Here is a 21,924-nt window from a genome sequence, read left to right on the forward strand (position 1 = left end):
TTCATTTCCAAAGATTAATACACATCCTTTTTACCAATTCTGTACAAGTTAACCCTCAAGCTTTTCATTCTCTAACCTCATTCTACTTTCTGGTGACCCATATTCCAATTATTAACTCCATGAGTTTACAGAAAGCTCATTTTTATAATTGTACTATTAAGTATAGCCATGGTTTAACTTAGGGTTCACTATTTTTTGTTTTTTAGTTATTTTAGTGAATAAAATTTCCCCTTTTAGCCACATTCAAATATATAATTCAGTACTGTTAATTATGTTCACAGTGTTGTACTACTATCACCACCATCCATTACCAAAACTTTTCCTTTGTCCCAAATAGTAATGCTGTAAATTTTAAGCCTTACCTAATTTCCTACACCTACCCTATCCACTGTAGCCTATATTCTAAATTCTGACTCTTATGAGTTTGCTTATTCATATGGGTGAGAACCTAAAATATTTGTCCTTTTGAGTCTGTATTATTTCTCACAAAATGATGTCTTTAAGTTTCATCCATAATGTTGCAGTATCAAAACTTCGTTCCTTTTTACAGCTAATTAATGTTCTATTGTGTGGAAATACCACAGTTTATCCATTGACCTGTTGATGCACATGGATTGCGTCCATCTTTGACAATTGTGAATAATACCAATATGAACATGGGTGTAAAAATGTCTGTTTGTGTCCCTGCTTTCAATTCCTTTGGGAATATACCTAGTAGAGAGGACTTGCTGGATATTTCTGACTCCAAAACTGTCTTCCCCAGTGTCTGTACCATTTTACATTCATACTAGCAGTGAATGACTATTCCTGTTTCTCCACATCCTCTCCAACACTTGTAGTTTTCTATTTTAATTTTTTTTTAAAGGTAGCCATTCTAGTGGGTGTGAAAGGGTATCTCATTATGGTGGTTTTTAATTTTATCTAGGTATTCTATTTTATTAACTTATGCTCTTATTTTTTTCTTAGTTCCTCCTGCCTTCTTTAGGTATAGTATACTTTTTTTTTTTTAATTAGATAAGTTGTGAATTTACAAACTAATCATGTATAGCATACAGGATTCCCATATACCATCCCACCGACACCACCTTGCATTGTTGTGACACATTTGTTACAAATAATGAAAGAACATAAAAATATTACTACCATGTATGGTCCATAGTTTACGTTAGCGGTATTTTTGCTGTAAACCACCCTATTTTTAAACTATGTAATAATATTGTACACTAGTTATAGTTTAAGAAAGTACATTCTTATGTTTGTACGCTTAACCACAGTCCATTACCTACTACAGAGTTCACTTTGTTATACAGTCCCATGCCTTGTACAATCCATTCAAAGTGTACACTTAGTAGATCTCAGTATCAGAGTTGTGAAGTCATCACCTTGGTCACTTTTAGAATGTTTTCATTGTTCCATAAAGAAAAATACCATACCCCTTTTACCTCCCTATTGTTGACCCTTTGTGTTGATACAGTACTTATTTTATTATTTTATTATTTCATTAAAAAAATTTTTTTAATTTAAAAAGATTTTTAATTTTAATTCTTTTAAGAGATACCGGGGGAATGAATCCCGGACCTCATACATGGGAAGCAGGCATTCAACCACTGAGTACATCTGCTCCCTTAGGAGAGTTGGCTTTTTCAGTTTTTTTATTTTGCTTTTAGGAGGTACCACGGATTGAGCCTGGGACTTTGTACATGGGTAGCATGTGCTCAACCACTTGAGCTACATCTGTTCTATGATATAGTATTTTTGTTGCCACTGATATAAAAATATTACAATATTACTGTTAAGTATATTCCATAAGTTAAATTAGTTTTACTCTTCACATATATCACCATATTCTTAACACCTTGTAATAGTGATGTATATTTGTTTTAGCTCATGGAAGAACATTTTTGTATTTGTACTGTTAACTACAATCTTCATCCACCACCTAGTTCCCTATGTTACATAGTCCCAAGGTTATTACAACCCTAGACTACCCTTTTCAGCCACAAACACATTTATAAAACAGCAGTGTTAGTTACACTCACTATAATGTATTACCATCATCTCTATCCACTCAAACATTTACAGTCAACATTATTAAAAATTCTACAGTCATTAAGTATTGGCTCCCCCTTCTCAATGCTCAATCTACCTCCTAGTAACCTATACTCTAGATTTTAACTCCATGAGTTTACTCAGTATATTTAGTTCATATTAGTGAGATCACGTAATATTTATCCTTTTGTGTCTGGCTTATTTCTTGCAACATAATGTCCTCAAGGTTCATCCATGTTGTCATATGTATCTCAACTTCATTTCTTCTTACAGCTCAATAGTATTGTATCATACACAGACACACACACCACATTTTGTTTATCCATTCATCAGTTGATGGATTCCTGGGTTGTTTATATCTTTTGGCAATTGTGAATAACACTGTCATGAACCTTGGTGTGCAAATGTCTGTTCACATCCCTGCCTTCAATTCTTCTGACTATAGTCCTAGTAATGGAATTGCCAGGTCATATGGCAGTTCTATATTTAGCTTCCTGAGGAACTGCAAAATTGTCTTTTGCAAAGACTGCGCCATTCTACATTCCCACGAACAGAGAAGTAGTGCTCCTGTTTCTCCACATCCTCTCCACAATACTTGTAGTTTTCTGTTTTTTAATAGTGGCCATTCTATCAGGTGTGAAGTGATACCTAGCTATAGTCTTTATTTGCATTTCTCTAATAGCTAGTGATATTGAACATTTTTTCATGTGCTTTTAAGCCATTTGTATTTTCCTCTTTGAAAAAAATGTCTGTTCAAGTGTTTCAGTTATTTTTTAATTAGGTTACCTGTCGTTTTATCATTAAGTTGTATGATCTCTTTATATATCCTGGAAATTAAACCTTTTTCAGATATGTGGTTATGAAATATTTTTCCCCATTGAATAGGCTGCCTTTTCACCTTCTGGACAAAGTTATTTGAAGTAACGTATTTAATTTTGAGGAGGTCCCATTTATCTATTTTTTCTTTTGTTAATTGTGCTTTGCATGTAAAGTATAAGAACCCACCTCCTACCCTAAGATCTTGAAGATGTTTCCCTACATTTTCTTCTAGGAGTTTTACGGATCTAGCTTTTAAATTTAAGTCTTTGATCCATTTTGAGTTAATTTTAGTATAAGGTGCGAGATAGGGGTCCTTGTGACAGTTTGAATTTTGTGAATCCAAAAAGAGTATATTCTTAGACTATCTATTCCTGTGGGGTGTGGTACACTTTCATTGCATTTGAGTCTCTTTATTTTATATTTATAATTTTTTAAGGTTTATTTATTTACTCCCCCCCAATTGTTGTTTGTTCATGCTCTCTGCGTCCATTTGATGTGTGCTCTCTGTGTCTGCTCTTTTCTCTTTTTTTAAAAAGATTTATTTTATTTCATTTCTCTCCCCTTCCGACACCCCCTCCCCCATCCCCCGTTGTCTGCTCTGTGTCCATTCACTGTGTGTTCTTCTGTGTCTGCTTGCATTCTTGTCAGGCGGCACCAGGAATCTTTGTCTCTTTTTGTTGCATCATCTTGCTGTGTCAGCTCTCTGTGTGTGCGGTGCCACTCCTGGGCGGGCTGCGTTTTTCACGTGGGGCAGCTCTCCTTGCACGTGGCGTACCCCTACACAGGGGTCACCCCTGTGTGGCACGGCACTCCTTTTGTGCAGCAGCTCTGCGCGTGGTCCAGCTCACCACACGGGTCAGCAGGCCCTGGGTACAAACCCTGGACCCTCCCATATCATAGGCAGACGCTCTATCAGTTGAGCCACGTCTGCTTCCTTAGATTCACTTTAGATCACTTGATTAGATTGGATTTAACTGGACTATGTCCAGCTTGGGCTCCACCCTCTTGTTGGATCTGATATATCCAGAGACACAGAGACAGAGACACACAGAGGAAAAGGAATCCACCATATTGATCCTGTCATAAGAGACAGAGGAGTTAGGAAAACAGAGAAGCCCCAAGGACTGAGAAGGGCCCCAGAGTCTGGAATCAGCATAGCACAGAGGCACAGAAAGAGGTCCCCATGGTGCTGGGCCCAAAGAGCTCAAGGCTCAGGAGATGAACCCTGCCGTATGCCTGATTGCTCAAATCTGAACTTGGGAGGAAAGCAGAACAGCTGAGACTGAGAGGAGGCTGGAAGGAGACAAGCCCTAAGCCTGGTTGCTCACTGCTGAACTACGGGAGCTGGGCTCCAAGAGACAGCGAGCAAGGAGGGGAAGGCAGAGACCTAGACAGAGATTGTTTCTTGACATGGCAGATGAGTTTGGTAAGAGAGCATCTCTGATGGTGCCTTGATTTGGACATTTCATAGCCTCGGAATTGTAAGCTTTTATCTGTAATAAATTTTCCATTATAAAACCAACCCATTTCTGGCACTTTGCATCAGCAGCCCTTTGGCAAACTAAGACAATCTTCCTTTTTTCTTTTTGAATATGAATATCCAGTTCTCCCAACACCATTTGTTGAATAAACTATTCTGACCAAGCTGAGTGGACTTGGCAGCCTTGTCAAAAATAACTTGATCATACATGTTCATTGTGGTTTTAATTTGCATTTCCCTAATTGCTAATGATATTGAGCATCTTTTCATGTGCTTTCTGGCCATTTCTATATCTTCCTTGGAGAGATGTCTGTTCAAGTCTTTTGCCCAATTAAAAAAAAATTAACTTATTGAAGTATATCATTCATACATAATTATACATAAACAATAAGTGTATAATAATAGTTGTGAACTTACAAAACAAACATATATAACATCATACAGGACTCTCATAACTCATCCTACCACCAATAACTTGCATTGTTGTTAATAAACATTTTTAACTAATGAAGAGCATTGTCAAAATATTACTAACCAAAGTATTTCCCCCTAACCAACCCTATTATTATCTTTATATCATTTATATATGAACATACACAATTAAGTGTATAGTAAAAGTTGTGAACTTACTAAGCAAACATGCAGCATCATACAGTGGTCACAAACATCAACCCTCCACCAACACCTTGCATTGTCATGAGATGCTTGTTACAAATTATGAAAGAATATTGTCAAAATCTTACTACTAATCATAGTCCTTATCTTACATTTGGTGTGTTTTACCCTCATCCCACCCTATTATTTTTTAAATATATTTTTTATGACAGAAGTTGTAAACTTATAAAACAGTCACGCACATGTGCAGAATTCCTAAACAACACCCTTCCATCAACACACCACACTGCAGTGGAACATTTGCTCCAGATAAGATAATGTCATCTGATTGTTACCATGTCTGTAGTGTACATTTGGCTCACATTTTCCATACTGTCTCATTATCAACACAGTATATTTTTCAAATAGATGCAAGAATGTTATATTATTACTACTAACCAAAGTCCATAGGTCACTTGCTTCTCCACATTCCCAACACCGTGCAGTAGTGATTAACTCTAGCTTAAATCTTAAATCTAGTAGTGATTTGCTCTAGCTCACAAAGGACACTTTTGCATCTGTACCATCAACCACAATTCTCATCCACCTCTCGGTTTACCATACTGTTCAGTTCCTAGATAATACTTAAGCATTCTGTCAACTGGCATTTACATACCTAGACTACCATTTTCAGTTACATTCCCATCTATAAACTAGCTGTTACTCACTATGTGTTACCATCCACAATATACACTTTAACAGTAAAGCTAATTAAAACCTCTATGCACATTAACCATCAGTAGTCCATCTCAGTCCACCTCTTATATCCTTTGAGAATCCACCACCTACCACCAGGTCTTGAAGATATTTTCCTACAATTTCTTCTAGAAGTTTTATGGTTCTTGCTTTTCTTTTTAGATTTTTGATCCATTTTGAGTTAATTTTTCGATAAGGTATGAGATAGGGGTCCTCTTTCCTTCTTTCAGCTATGGATATCCAATTCTTTGAGCACCATTTGTTGAATGGACTGTCCTGCCCGAGCTGTGTGGGTTTGACAGACCAGTCAAAAATCCCTTGATCATAAAAGTGAGGGTCTGTTTCTGAACCATAAATTTGTGGGTTTTTTTTAAGATTTATTTTTTATTTATTCCCCTCCCCTTTGCCTGCTCTCTGTGTCCTCTTGCTGTATGTTCTTCTGTGTCCACTTGCATTCTTGTCAGTGGCACCAGGAATCTGTAGCTCCTTTTTTGTTGCGTCATCTTGCTATGTCAACTCTCCATGTGTGTGGTGCCATTCCTAGACAGGCTGTGCTTTTTTTGCGCAGGGCATCTCTCCTTGCAGGACGTACTCCTTGCGCGTGGGGCTCCCCTACACAAGGGACACCCCCACATGGCATGGCACTCTTTGCGTGCATCAGCACTGTATGTGGGCCAGCTTACCACAAAGGTCAGGAGGCCCAGGGTTTGAACCCTGGACCTCTGATATGGTAGGCGGACACTCTATCAGTTGAGCCAAATCCACTTCTCTGAATTTGGTTCCATTGGTCTATGTGTCTGTCTTTATGCCAGAACCATGCTGTTTTTACCATTATAGCTAGGTAATATAATTTAAAGTCTGGTGATGAGGGTTTGCTTTTCCTTTTAATGATGTTTCTGGCTTTTGAGGACCCCTTACCCTTCCAAATAAATTTCATGATTGTGTTTTCAATTTTTTTTTTCCAATGCTGGTGGAATTTTTATCGGGATTGCAGTGAATCCGTATATAAATTTGAGTAGAATTGACATCTCAGTGATATTTAGTCTTCCAATCCATGAGCATGGAATGTTCTTCCAGTTATTTAGGCCTTTTAAAATTTCTTTTAACATTGAGTTGCAGTTTTCTGAATACAAGTGCTTTACATCATTGGTTAAGTTTATTCCTATTTGAGTTTCGTCTGTCATATTTTATTTTCACCACTCTTTTGACACTTTTTTAGTTACTTTTATTGATATAATCTTCATTTCTAGACTCTCTTCCAGGCCTTTCTCTCCTGTCTTTCTTTTCAGCCTCTAGCACACCCTTTAGTGTTTCCTGAAAATCTTAGAAATTCTCTCAGTCTCTGTTTATCTGTGAATATTCTGATCTATCCCTCATTTTTGTTTTGTTTGTGGGTTTTTTTTTGGTTTGTTTGTTTGGAGGTATGGGGATTGAACCCATGACCTCTTATATGCAAAGCAGGCACTCAACCACTGAGCAACACCCACTCCTCCCTCATTTTTGAAAGATAGTCTTGCTAGGTATAAGATTCTTGGCTGGAAGTTTTTCTCTTGTAGTATCTTAAACATATCAGACCACTGCCTTCTCGCCTCCATGGTTTCTGGTGAGAAATCAGCACTTAATATTATAGGATATCTCTTATATGTTATGCATTCCTTTTCTCTTGCTGTTCTTAGAATTCTCTCTTTGTCTTTGACATTTGACATTCTGATGAGTATGCATATTGGAGTTAATCTATTCAGATTTATTCAAATGGGAGTATATTGTGCTTCTTGGACAAGGATATCTATGTCCTTCAATATGTTTGGGAAATTTTCTACCATTATTTCTTCAAATATTCCTTCTGCCCCTTTTCCTTTCTCTTCTCTTTCTGGGATACCCCGTGACTCGTATGTTTGCATGCCTTTTGCTGTCATTCAGTTCACTGAGACCTTGTTCAGTTTTTTCCATTCTCATCTGTTCTTTTGTATGTTCACTTTCAGAGGCCATTTCTTCAAGCTCACCTAATCCTTTCTTCTGCTTCCTCAAACCTGTTATATTATATGATTCCAATGTTTTAAAAAATTTCATTTATTGTGCCTTTCATTCCCATAAGATCTGCTATTTTTTTATGTATGCTTTCAACTTCTTCTTTGTGCTCATGCAGTGTCTTCTTAATATCCTTAATCTCTTTAGCCATCTCATTTAATTTATTAAGGAGATTTGTTTGAACATCTGTGATTAGTTGTCTCAACTCCTTTATGTCATTTGGAGGCTTATCTTGTTCCTTTAACTGGGCCATAGCTTCCTGTTTCTTGGTGTGGATTATAATTTTTTGTCTCTGTCTTGGCATCTGGCTTACTAGAGTATTTATTCTGGGTGCAATTTTTCTCTTTAGTTTAGGACTTCCTGCCCTTTCTCCCTTGCTGGTTGTGCAGTAGGAGCCAAGCATGTAGTTGGTTCTGTAAGCTGTAGAGGCTCAAGTTGCCCTCATTGCACCAGGGACCAATAAAGCTTCTTCCACTTTTTCCTTTGCCAGGGGTAGAGACAGAGGCACAGCTGTGTGGAATAATCCAGGTAGTGCAGGCCCAGACTGTAGTTGTCTAGAGACACTGATGAAGCTTCATGCCCCTTTCTCACCTGCCTGGGGCAGGGATGGAGCTGCAGGTGTGGGCAGCAGTCTACGCAGTGTGGGTCCAAGATGATTGCCATTGCCCTGGTAGACTTCCGATTTTCAGTCTGTGCCTGTCAAATTTACCTGCAGTTACCTGGATAGGCTGGTGCCGGGCTGACCAGCCTCTTCCCTGCCGGAGGTGGGGCTGAAGCCTAGGCTAGGGCTGCAGGCCAATCTTGGGGAAAGAAACCAGTTCCTACCATCACTGTGATTTTCACTCCTGGCTTCCCCTTCAGGCTAGGAGTGGAGTCAAAATGGCAGCCACCAGCCTCTTTCCAACTTGGGCTGATTCACACCCTAACTGTTCCCAGGGTTATATCTTAGCCATCCGAGTCTACTGATCAGTAGCCAAAATCAGCAGCCAACTGTCTCCTTCTTCCCCGTTTTTGGGAAATGGAGCTTCTAATTCCAGCCACAAAATAAGCTGCTCATGCCGCCAGAGTAGAATAATCACCAGACTCCTCAGCTTGGCTGGTAATTTCTTGGAGAGGCTGGTCTGGTCCCCGCAGCTTCCTCCCTGTTAGAGGTGGCACTGAAGCCTAGGCTAGAGCTGCAATCTGATTTGGATGGGAAGAAGCCGGTCCCCACCAGCACTGGGATTTTCAGTCCACCCTGCTTCCCCTTGTGCCAGGCAGGGAGTTAAGATGGCAGCTCCTGGCCTCTTTCTGACTTGGACAGGCTCAAACTTTAGCTGTTCTTAGGATTATACTTTAGCCCGCTGAATCTTCTCATCAGTAGGTAAACTTGATGCCCAACCGTCTCTTCCTCACCCATTTTTGGGAAGTGGAGCTTTCAATTCCAGCCACGGAACAGCTCCTGAGGCAGCTTGTGCCTCCAATGGAGGATGGGCACTGGCCTCCGTTGCATGGAGCGCTCTACTTACAAGTCTTCCCTGCCGATGGTCAGTCTCTTCCTTCTATTCCTTCAAGGTTGTTGTAAGATGCTCTTCTGGCCTCCTAGAGCCCCCAAACAGGTGCTCCAGCTAGCTCCAGCTAGCTCTGGGTGTTTACTAACTGCCCTGTAGCAGAAGCTGACTCTAGGAGCTCCTTACTCTGCCGCTGTCTTGCTGGTTCCTGCCCAATTTTTAATTGGGTTGTTTGTCTTTTTGCTGTTAAGTTGAAGGATTTCTTTATATAATGTCGATATTAATCCTTTATCAGTATGTGATCTCCAAATATTTTCTTCCATTGTATAGGTTGTCATTTTACTTTTGTGATAAAATGCTTTGAGGTACAAAAGTTTTTAATCTTTTTTTTTTTAATCACCTATTTTTTTTTAAGATTTATTTATTTCTCTCCCCTCCCTCCCCACCCCAGTTGTCTGATCTCTGTGTCTATTTTGCTGCGTCTTCTTTGTCCGCTTCTGTTGTTGTCAGCAGCATGGGAATCTGTCTCTTTTTGTTGCGTCATCTTGTTGTGTTAGCTCTCCGTGTGGGTGGCACCATTCCTGGGCAGGCTGCACTTTCTTTCATGCTGGGCGGCTCTCCTTATGGGGCGCACTCCTTGCACGTGGGGCTCCCCTATGCCCCACCCCTGCGTGGCTTGGAACTCCTTGCGTGCATCAGCACTGCACCTGGGTCAGGTGCACACGGGTCAGGGAGGCCCGGGGTTTAAACTGTGGATCTCCCATGTGGTAGATGGATGCCCTAACCACTTGGCCAAGTCCGTTTCCAAAAAGTTTTTAATCTTGAGGAGGTCCCATTTATTTATTTTTCTTCTGTTGCACGTGCTTTGAGTGTAAAATCTAAGAAACCATTCCCTAACATAAGGTCCTGAAGACGTTTTCCTATGTTTTTTTCTAGTAGTTTGATGGTTCTAGCTGTTATATTTATGTTTTTGATACCATTTTGAGCTAATTTTTGTATGTGGTGTGAGATAGGGGTCCTCCGTTTGTTTTTTTTTAAGATTCTTAAAAAAATTTCCATTCCCTGCCCCCGCTCCCCCCATCTTTGTGCTCTCATCTGCTTGTCTTCTTTTTAGGAAGCACCAGGAACTGAGCCCAGGGCCTCCCATGTGGGACATGGGAGGGAGGGACCTAATCGCTTGAGCCATCTGTACTCCCCCCTCCTTCATTCTTTGAATATGGTTATCCAGTTCTCCCAGCACCATTTGTTAAAGAAACTATTCTTTCCCAATAGAGTGTATTTGGCAACCTTGTCAAAAATCAGTTGGGAAAGTCTGTTTCAGAATGTTTAATTCAGTTCCATTGGTCTATTTTTAGGTCCTTGTTCCATTTTGAGTTTATTTTTTGTATAAGATGTGAGATAGGGGTCTTCTTTCTTTCCTTTGGATATGCCTATCCAGTTCTCCTAGCACCATTTGTTGAATAGACTGTTCTGACCCAACTGGGTGGGCTTGACAGCCTTGTCAAAAATCACTTGACCATTGATATGAGGGTTTATTTCTGAGTTCTTGTTTCAATTCCATTGGTCAATCTGCCTATCTTCACACCAGTATCTTTATGCTGTTTTTACCACCATAGTTAAGTATTATAATATGTTTTAAAACCAGGAAGTGAGAGTCCTCCAACTTGGTTCTTTTTTTAAGACATTTTTGCTATTTGGGGCCCTTTAGCTTTCCAAATAAATTTGATAATTGGCTTTTCCATTTCTACCAAAAAGCTTTTAGGGATTCTAATTAGGATTGCATTGAATCTGTAAATCAGTTGTGTAGAATTGACATCTTAATGATATTTAATCTTCCAGTCCATGAACATGGAATGTCTTTCAATTTATTTAGATCTTCTTTGGTTTCTTTTAGCAATATTTTGTAGTTTTATGAATACAAGTCCTTTATGTCCTCAGTTAAGTTTATGCCTGAATATTTGACTCTTTTAGTCACTATTATAAATGAATTTTTTTCTTGTTTCCTCCTCAGATTGCACATCAGTAGTGCAGTCAGTAGTGCAATCTTATTTCTGTGTAATCAGTGGTAATGTCCCTCCTCTCGTTTCTGATTTTACTTATTTACATCTTCTCTCTTTTTTTCTTTGTCAGTCTAGCTAAGGATTTGTTGATTTTGTTGATTTTCTTGAAGGACCAACCTTTGGTTTTGTTGAGTGTCGTGTTTAATCTCCATATATTTGTGGATTTTCCCTTTTTCCAAACTTTCTTTTTCAATCTGGTTGTGTTCTTACATCTGAAGTGAGTCTCTTGTAGACAGCATATAGGTGGCTCATGTTTTTTATCTATTCTGTTAGTGTATGTCTTTTGATTGGGAATTCAATCCATTAATGTTCATTGTTATTACAGTAAAAGCATTACTTCGTCCATTTTATCATTTGGCTTTCCATGTCATATCTTACTATTGTCTGTCTTTTTATCCTTTAAGTTACCTGCACTGATAATCTTCATTTCTACTCTTTCCTCCTAGTCTCTTGCCCTTAGGTTTTTCCTTTCAGGCTGTAGCACTCCCTTTAGTATCTCTTGTAAATCTGGTCTTTTGGTAACATACTCTCTCAGTTTTTGTTTGTCTGTGAAGACTTTAAACTTGCTCTCATTTTTGAAGGACAGTTTTGCAAGTTAAAGAATTACTGGTTGGCAGTTTTTCTCTTTTAGTACCTTAAATATATCATACCATATCTTCTCGCCTCCACGGTTTCTGATGATAACCACTTAACCTTATTGAGGTTCCCTTGTATATGATGCATTGCTTTCCTTTTATTGCTTTCAGAATCCTCAATCTCTCGTATTCATCATTCTGCATAGTAGGTGTCTTGGAGTAGATATATTCAGATTTATTTTGTTTGGGGTTTGTTGCCCTTCTTAGACATTGGTATTTATGTCTTTCATGAGAGTTAGGAAGTTTTTCGTCAGTATTTCCTCAAGTATTCTTTCAGCCCCTTTTTGTTATCTTCTCCTGGGATACCAATAACATACATGTTTGCAGCATTTCATGTTGTCATTCAATTCCCTGAGACCCTGCTCCATTTTTTTCATTCTTTTCTCTTTCTGTTACTTTTCTTTGCAAACGTTCAAATTCTTCATGTTTACCCAGGTTTTTTTTTTTTGAGGTACTGGATCCAGGGATTGAACCCAGGATCTTATATGTGGGAAGCCAGGGCTCAACTACTGAGCCACATCAGTTCCCCTGAGTTGGTTTTTTCATTTGTTTGCTTGTTGTTTGTTTTTTCATTTTAGGAGGCACTGGGGACTGAACCCAAGATCTGTCATGTGGGAAGTGGGTGTTCAACCACTTGAGTCATATCTGCTCCCCAATATCTTCTTTTTTTTCTTTTTCTTTAATGGTTAAATCAACATGTCTTTATTTGGAGCCCTTAAAAAATGTTAGGTAGATCTGTATGTGCTAATACAAAAAGTTTCATTAAATGAAGAAGTATTTGCATACATAAATGTACATATCATAAGTGTACATCTTGGTGCACTTTCACAAAGAGGGCAAATTGTATAACCAGCACCTAAAATGAGTAGTAGAACATTACCAGCATCCCAGAAACTCCCTTCTGCCTCTTTCCAGTCACTAATCATTCTCCCCAAAAGGTGGCCAATGTGTTTGTTTCTTTCAACTAGATAGTTTTGTCTGTTTTTGAACTTCATGTCAATGAATTCATACTTATGTTTTCTCTTGTATTTTGCCTCTGCTATTCAACCTTATGTTTGTAAGTTTCTTCTATGTTGTTGAATGTACTTGTAGTGATTCATTTCATTGTGTGAATATACCACAATGTTTCTATCCATTCTACCTTGATGGGCATTCAACCTGTTTGCAGTTTTTAGCTATTACAAATAGTGCTGTAGTGAATATTGTAGCAGTTTGATATTGTTTATGTAGTCCAAGAATAGATATTGGATTATGTTTGTAAACTGGCCTTTTCCTCTGGGTGTATTAGATTGTATTACATTCAGAAGTTTCACTTTTATTTGTTTGTTTTTTTTTAAAGATTTATTTTTTATTTATTTCTCTCCCCTTCCCCGCCCCACCCCTCCAGTTGTCTGCTCTCTGTGTCCTTTCGCTGTGTGTTCTTCTGTGTCAGTTTGTATCCTCGTCAGCGACACTCAGAATCTGTCTCTTTTTGTTGCATCATCTTGCTGCGTCAGCTCTCTGTGTGTGTAGCACCATTCCTGGGCAGGTTGCACTTTTTCTGCCCTGGATGGCTCTCCTTATGGGGTGTACTCCTTGTGCATGGGGCTCCCCTACACAGGGGACATCCCACGTGGCACGGCACTCCTTGCGTGCATCAGCACTGTGCATGGACCAGCTCATCACACGGGTCAGGAGGCCCTGGGTTTGAACCTTGGACCTCCCATGTGGTGGGTGGATGCCCTAACCATTGGACCAAATCTACTTCCCCACTTTTACTTGGTTAAATAGTGATTAAGGCTTCAGTTGGGCCACATCAGTAGGATTTTGAGTCTCTGCACATCCTAATAAAATGATACGGCAGATGAGTCAGTAAGAGTTTTGATGCTGAAGCCCTGGGAAGTAAATACACAGGAGAAGAACACAGAGGGGTAGAGATGGCTCCATAGATACAACAGAGGCCCCAGATAGAGAGTGAGCCTGATAGTCTGCAGCTGAGCCCGCAGAGAAATGAGCCCCGGGAGAGAGATGAGACTTATCCTAGCCTACAACTGATATTAGAAGGAGCTGGTACCATAGAACCATAAGAGAAGAGGAAGGCCGGACCCTTGCAGATGTTGGCAGCCAACTTGCTCCAACATGTGGCAACAGACTTAGGTGAGGGAAGTAACTTATGTCTTATGGCCTTATAACTGTAAACTTCTACCCTAAATAAATATTCTTTATAAAAGCCAACAGATTTCTGATAGTTTGCATCAGCACCCCTTTAGTTAACTAATACAAACATCCTAAGTGTGTCCTTTGGTGAATGTATTTTTTTGGCTATATATCTCAAAGTGGAATCGCTGGGTCTTTGAGAATGTGTATATTGACTTTGGCACATAATGCCAAATGGTTTTCCAAAGTGATTATCATTTTACTTACCACCTCAGACTTCTTTTTTATATTATACTCTTTTTTAAATTTTATTTTTAAAGATTTGTTTATCCCCACCCCACCATTGTTTTGTGCTCACTGTCTGCTCTCTTTGTCCATTCACTGTGTGTTCTTCTGTATCTGCTTGTGTTCTCTTTAGGCGGCACCAGAAACTGATCCCAGGACCTTCCAGAGGGGGAGAGAGGTGCTCAGTCTCTTGTGCCACCTCATCTCCCTGGTCTGCTGCATCTCTTATTGGCTCTCCTCTGTGCCTCTTTTTGTTGTCATCTTGCTGGACCAGCTGTCCATGCGGGCCAGCGCTCCTGCATGGGACAGCACTCCATGCTGGACAGCTCTCTGCTCAGACCATCTCACCATGTAGACCAGCTTGCCCCTACCAGGAGGCCCTGGGAGTCAAACCCTAGACCTCCCATGTGGTAGATGGGAGCCCAACTACTTTGAGCCACATTTGCTTCCCTATATTATACTCTTACACACTATTCAAATACTTTATCATTTTCACATTACTTTTCTAATTAAAAAAAAAAAACCTAATCTATCCTTTCCTGTTTTATAGACAAAGTTTTTATATTAAAGTAAAAATAATAATAATCTGAGACAAAATGACAGCTTTTCCAAAAAGGGCATTCAGGAGATATTAGCTGGACATTGCCACATGCCCAGCACTGACCTTGTGGTCCATGTTTTGCTGCAGCCCCAGTGTTTTCTTAATATCCTTTCTCTTTAGTCATATTTTCCTTGAACTCCTTGAATTGATTTAGATTTGTGTGATTGTCACTGATTTGTTGTCTTAAATATGTGCCTTGTCAGGATTTTTTGGTTTAGCTGGGCCATCTCTTCCTGTTTCTTAGTGTGACTTGTAATTATTTGCTGATGTCTAGGCACCTGATTATGTTGGTGAATTTACTCTGATGGTCCATTTCTCTCTTGCCTGGTGGTTTTGTTTCACAGCTCTTCTTTTATTATTTTTCCCCTTTCCATCATGTATTTTATTTTTTTGTTTGTAAACAAGCCAGGCACTGCAAAGAGAAGAAACAAAGTTGAACACAGTCCCTAACTTTATAAACTTGAGGAGTAAACTAAAAATCTGGACAATCATAATACAACATGATGAATGCTACAATACAGAGAGAACTGGAGTTTACAAAGCAGGAATAACAAAGAATACAGAGCTATAAATTCTAGACATTTCCTGGAAGTATGTTCACCAAAATATAATCTATTGGTTGATATCTCTAGGATATAAGATTTGGGGGGATTTTTCTTTCTTTGTATTTTAGGGTTCTATTTGACTTCCTTTATATTAAGCAAAGTTAATTTTTTTTCCTATTTTTAAAAATTTATTGAAGTATGTCACTCATATATAAACGTACACAAACGATAAGTATATGGTAATAGTTGTGAACTTGCAAAACAAACATACATAACATCATATAGACCTCTCATACCTCACTCTACCACTAATACACTGCATTATTGTGTAACTTTTTAACTATGATTAAAAAGCATACTCAATATATTACTACTAACCGAAGTATCTTAATACATTTGGTGTATTTTCTCCCCAACCCACCCTATTATTATTATTACATCATTTATGCATGAACATTTATAAACAATAAGTATGTAGTAAAAGTTGTGAACTTACAAAGCAAACTTACCTAACAAATACAGGGGTCCCATACATCACTTGAGCCACATCCACTGCCTAGGGGTCCTGTACATCAAAGCACCACCACCTTGCATTGTTGTGAGATGTTTGTTACAAATTAGGAGAGAATATTGTAAAAATCTTACTACTAACTATAATCCATATCTTACATTTGGTGTATTTTTCTCTCAACCCACCCTATTATTTTTTTAAATATATTTTTATTATTGAAGTTGGGAACTTGCAAAAAAATCATTACCATGTGCAAAATTCCCATATAACACCCCTCTATCAACACATGACACTATGGTGGAATATTTGTTACAGTTTATGAGATAATATCATCAGACTGTTACCACTAATCATGGTCCTTAGCGTACATTTGGCACACTTTTTCCATATTCCCCCATTATCAGCACAGTACATTTTTGGCATAGATGCATGAATATTACAGTATTGCTGTTAACCGCAGTTCATAGGTCACTCCAGTCGTATTTTCCCCTGCTTCTCCACATTCCAACCACCCTGCAATAATGATGTACATCTGCTCTAGCTCACAAAGGACACTCTTGCATCTATACCATCAACCACAATTCTCATTCACCTCTGAGTTTATTGTTATTCAGTCCCTAGGTTATTCTCTAGCTTTCTTTCAATTGGCATTTACATCCCTAGACTACCCTTTCCAGCCCAATTCCCATTTATAAACCAATCATTATTCACACATAATGTGTTACCATCAACTCTATACATTTCCACAGTTTTACAGTATTGATTAAAACTTCTACTTACATTAAGCATCAGTAGTCTATCTCAGTCCTCCCTTTATCTTCTTTAAGAATCCACCAATTGCCACCAGGTCTTGATGATGTTTTCCTACATTTTCTTCTAGACGCTTTATGGTTCTTGCTTTATGTTTAAGTTTTTGATCCATTTTGAGGTAATTTTTGTGTAAGATGTGAGATAGGGGTCCTCTTTATTTCTTTTGATATGGATATCCAGTTCTCTCAGCACCATTTGTTGAATGGATTGTTCAGCCCAAGCTGGGTGGGTTTGACAGTCTTGTCAAAAATCACTTGACCATAGATGTGAGGGTCTCTTTCTGAGCCATCAGTTTGGTTCCATTGGTCTCTGTATCTGTCTTTATGTCAGTACCATGCTGTTTTTACCATTGTAGCTAGGTAGTATGATTTAAAGTCTGGAAGTGAGAGTCCTCCAACTTCGCTTGTCTTTTTTAAGGTGTTTCTGGCTATTTGGGGCCCCTTACTCTTCCAAATAAATTTGATAATCATGTATTCGATTTATTTTTAAAATGCTGGTAAAATTTTTATTGGGATAGCATTGAAATCTGTATATTGATTTGAGTAGAATTCTCGTCTTAATGATATTTAGTCTTCCAGTCTATGAACATGAGCATGGAATGTTCTTCCAAATATTTAGGTCTTTTTAAATTTCTTTTAACAATGAATTGTTTTCTGAATATAAGTGCTTTACATCATTGGTTAAGTTTATTCCTATATATTTGATTCTTTTAGTTGCTATTGTAAATGGATTTTCCCCCCGACTTCCTCCTCAGATTGTACATTACTAGTCTGTTTCATCTGATATAAGTATAGCTACTCTGGCTTTTTTTTTTTTTTTCCCAGTTATTGCATGCGTGGAATATCTTTTTCCAGCCTTTCACTTTCAATCTGTTGGTATCCTTGGGACTAAAGTGAGTTTCTTTTCTTTTTTTTTTAAAGATTTATTTATTTATTTAATTTTCCCCCCTCCCCTGGTTGTCTGTTCTTGGTGTCTATTTGCTGCGTCTTGTTTCTTTGTCCGCTTCTGTTGTTGTCAGCAGCACTGGAAGTGTGGGCGGCGCCATTCCTCGGCAGGCTGCACTTTCTTTTCGCGCTGGGCGGCTTTCCTCACGGGCGCACTCCTTGCGCGTGGGGCTCCCCTACGCGGGGGACACCCCTGCGTGGCAGGGCACTCCTTGGGCGCATCAGCGCTGCGCATGGCCAGCTCCACACGGGTCAAGGAGGCCCGGGGCTTGAACTGCGGACCTCCCATATGGTAGACGGACGCCCTAACCACTGGGCCAAAGTCCGTTTCCCTAAAGTGAGTTTCTTGTAGACAGCGTATAAGTGGCTCATATTTTCTTATCTATTCTGCCAGTCTGTGTCTTTTGATTGGGGAGTTTAATTCATTAGCACTCAATGTTATTACTGTAAAGGCAGTTCTTATTTCACCCATTTTGCCTGTCATATTTTATTTTCACCATCCTTTTGAGACTTTTAGTTAGTTTTACTGATATAATCTTCATTTCTGGACTCTCTTCCAAGCCTCTTTCTTCTGTTTTTTCTTTTCGTATGTCCTGCAAAGCTGGTCTCTTGGCTACAAACTCTCAGTTTTTGTTTATCTATGAATATTGTAATCTTGCAGGCCATGTGATTTTGGTCTGGCCAGAGCCGAGATTCAAAGTGGGCTCTGTTGTCCAAGGTCATTGACGAGAAACCACTCTCCACCCTCTCCTGCACCTTCCCTCATCCCAAGGAGGAAGATGGCTGTTCCCCTCTCAGTTGGCTACAGTGAGCCATGGGTTTTATCCAAGCTAGTCACATTGATGGTGGGGGATGGGTGCCCTTCCTGGCTGCCAGGGTTAGCAACACATAGTTTTTCACTTTGGCTTCTTCATGTCTCTGTCTCTCACCCTCCTGAGGAGTGCACAGCACTCTCCTGTCTGCAGAACCCCCAAGCAGGTCTCTTAGATAGCTTTTTCCTGTTCCTCTATTGTTTTTATGAGAGAGTTGAGCCCTGCGTACGTAACCAATGCCATCTTCCCGAAAGTCCCATATAATAAGTTTTGAGATTGAGAAGTGTGAGTCCTCTAGCTCCATTCTCCTTTTTCAAGATGGCTTTAGCTATTCAGGGCTTCTTCCCTTGCATATAATTTTTATCATTCCAAGTTATTACTGTTTTTTTTTTTATTTAAAAAATTATTGAAGGATATCATTCTTATATAGTAAAGGTTGTGAATTTATAAAACAAACATACATAACATCCTAGAGTTCTCCCACATGTGACCCTACCACAGATACCTTGCATTGCTGTGAAACATTTGTAACAAATTATGAAAAAGCATCATCAACATATTATTACTTACTTTAGTCCATATCTTATATTTGGTGTATTTTTCCCCCAACCGACCTTGTTATTTTTGGTCATTCACCATACAATTTATCTGAAGTATACAATCAGTGGCATTTGGTATAATCACCAAGTTGTGCATTCATCACTTCAATCAATATTATAGCATTTTCATTACTCCAAAGAAAAAGGAAACCCAAACCATTATCATACTAATATGCTAGCACTACTAATTACAAATCCTATGATGTGCTCTCACCATTTCTATTCATTTCCAAACATTTATAAATAACTTTTTACTAAATCTGCATAGATTAAACCTCAGCTTTCCATTCTCTAACCACATTCTTTTCCATGATAATTATATATTCTAGATATTAACTCCATTATTATGTTCATTATATTTAGTTCTTAATAGTAAAATCATACAATATCTGACCTTTTGTGCCTGGCTTGCTTCACTTAAATAATGTCCTCCAGGTTCATCCATGTTGTCATTTTCATCACAATTTCATTTCTTTTTACAGTTGAATAATATTCCATCATGTATATATACCCACAGTTGGTTTATCCATTCATGAGTTGATGGACACCTGGGTTTTTCCATCTTTTGGCAATTGTGAATAATGTGCAGATGTCTGTTCATGTCTCTGCTCTCAGTTCTGGGTATATATCTCGTAGCGGTATTGCTGGATCACATGGTAGATCTATATCTAACTTCCTTAGGAACTGCCAAACAGACTTCCGGAGTGACTGTACCATTCTGCATTCCCACCAACAGTGAATAAGCGTTCCTATCTCTCCACATCCTCTCCAACGCTTGTAGTTTTGTTTTGTTAATAGTGGCCATTCTCGTAGTTGTGAAATGATATCTCATTATAGCTTTGATTTGCATTTCCCTAATAGCCAGTGATGCTGAACATTTTTTCATGTGTTTGGTTTTTTTTTTCATGAAACCACCACCCACCACAAGATATTTAAGATGTTTCCCTACATTTTTTTCTAGTAGTTTTATATTTAGGTCTTCGATCCTCTTTGAGTTGATTCTTGTATATGGAGTGAGATAAAGGTCCTATTTCATTCTTTTGGTTATGGCTATCCAATTCTCCCAGCACCATTTGTTGAAGAGACTGTTTTTTCCCATTAACATGGACTTGTTATAAAAAACGAGTTGACCGGGGAAGCCAATGTGGTTCAAGCAATTGAACTCCCGCCAGTCTCACTACAGGTCCCAGGTTTGGTCCTGGGTTCCTCCTAAATAAGACGAGCAATACACAAGCTGATGCGATGGGCTGACACAATGACCTGACACAACAAGGTGACACAAGAGACACAAGGAGGAAAACATACTGAGAGACACAACAAAGCAGGAGTGGAGGTGCTCAAGCTATTAGGCACCTCCCTCCCATATGGAAGGTCCCTAGTTCAGTTCCTAGTGTGTCCTAAAAAAAAGGAAGACAAGAAAAAGGAAGACAGGCACACAATGAACAGACACAGTGAACACTACAATGATGCAGGTGGGGGACAAATAAATAAATAAAAATAACTCTTTAAAAACAAAACAAAAATGAAAAAACCAGTTGACCGTAGAGGTGAGGGTTTATTTCTGGATTCTCAAATCTATTCCACTACTAGTTTGTCTATCTTTATACCAATACCATGCTATTTTGACCACTGTAGCTTTGTAGTACATTTCAGCATCAGGCAGTGAAAGTCCTCCCACATTATTCTTCTTTTTTAGAATGCTTTTGTTTATTTGGGTGCACTTTCCCTTCCAAATAAATTTGGTAATTGCCTTTTTATTTCTATCTAGTAGGCTGTTGGAATTTTGATGGGTTTTGCATTGAACTATAAATCAGTTTGTGTAGGATTAACATCTTCACAATATTCCAGTCCATGAACATGGAATGTCATTCCATTTGTTTAGGTCTTCAATTATTTCTTTTAGCAGTATTTTGTAGTTTTCTGAATATAGATCATGTTCTTCTTTGGTTAAATTGTTTATTAGGTATTTGATTGCTTTTGTTGCTATTGTAAATAGAATTTTTATCCTGATTTCCTCCTCAGGTTGTTCAATAGTAGTGTACAGAAACACTACTGATTTTTGCAGGTTGCTCTTGTATCTTGCTACTCTGCTGAATTCGTTTATGAGCTCAAGTAACTTCGTTATAGACGTTTCAGAATTTTCTAAATATAGGATCCTATTTGGATGTCTTTTTCCCCCCTTTTCTAATTGCTCTAGCACAATCTTCAATAATAGTGGTGACAGCGGGCATCCTTGTCTTATTCTTGATCTTAGAGAGAAAGCTTTCAACCTCTTCCCATTGAGTATGATATTGGTAGTGGGTTTTTCACATATATATGCCCTTTATCATATTGAGGAATTTTCCTTCTATTCTTGTATTTTGAAGTGGTTTTATCAAGAAAGGATTCTGGATTTTTTTCAGATGTCTTTTCTGCATCAAGTGGATCATGTGGTTTTTTTCCCTTCAATTTGTTAATGTGGTGTATTACATTAATTGATTTAATTATGTTGAACCACACTTGCACACCAAGAATAAATTCCACTTTGTTGTGGTGTATAATTCTTTTGGTATGCTGTTGGGTTCTATTTGCAAGTGTTTTGTTGAGAATTTTTATACCTGTGCTCATTTAGAGAGATTGATCTATCCTTTTCTGGTAGTATTTTTATTTGGCTTTGGTATTAGTGGATGTTGGCTTCATAAAATGTGCTCAGTAATTTTCCCTCCTTTTCAATTTTTTAGAAAAGTTTAAACAGAATTGGTGTTAATTCTTGAAATGCTTGGTAGAATGT

The 21,924-nt window shown here is 38.6% G+C and overlaps 1 protein-coding gene across 1 annotated transcript in view; it reads left to right on the top strand.

Annotated features, from left to right (window-relative positions):
- The window catches only part of MINDY2 (MINDY lysine 48 deubiquitinase 2), a 109,038-nt gene that overhangs the window by 45,424 nt on the left and 41,690 nt on the right, over window positions 1–21,924 (top strand). The window lies entirely within an intron of this gene.

Source organism: Dasypus novemcinctus, chromosome 3, assembly GCF_030445035.2.
Source record: "Dasypus novemcinctus isolate mDasNov1 chromosome 3, mDasNov1.1.hap2, whole genome shotgun sequence".
Classification (NCBI taxonomy): Eukaryota; Metazoa; Chordata; class Mammalia; order Cingulata; family Dasypodidae; genus Dasypus; species Dasypus novemcinctus.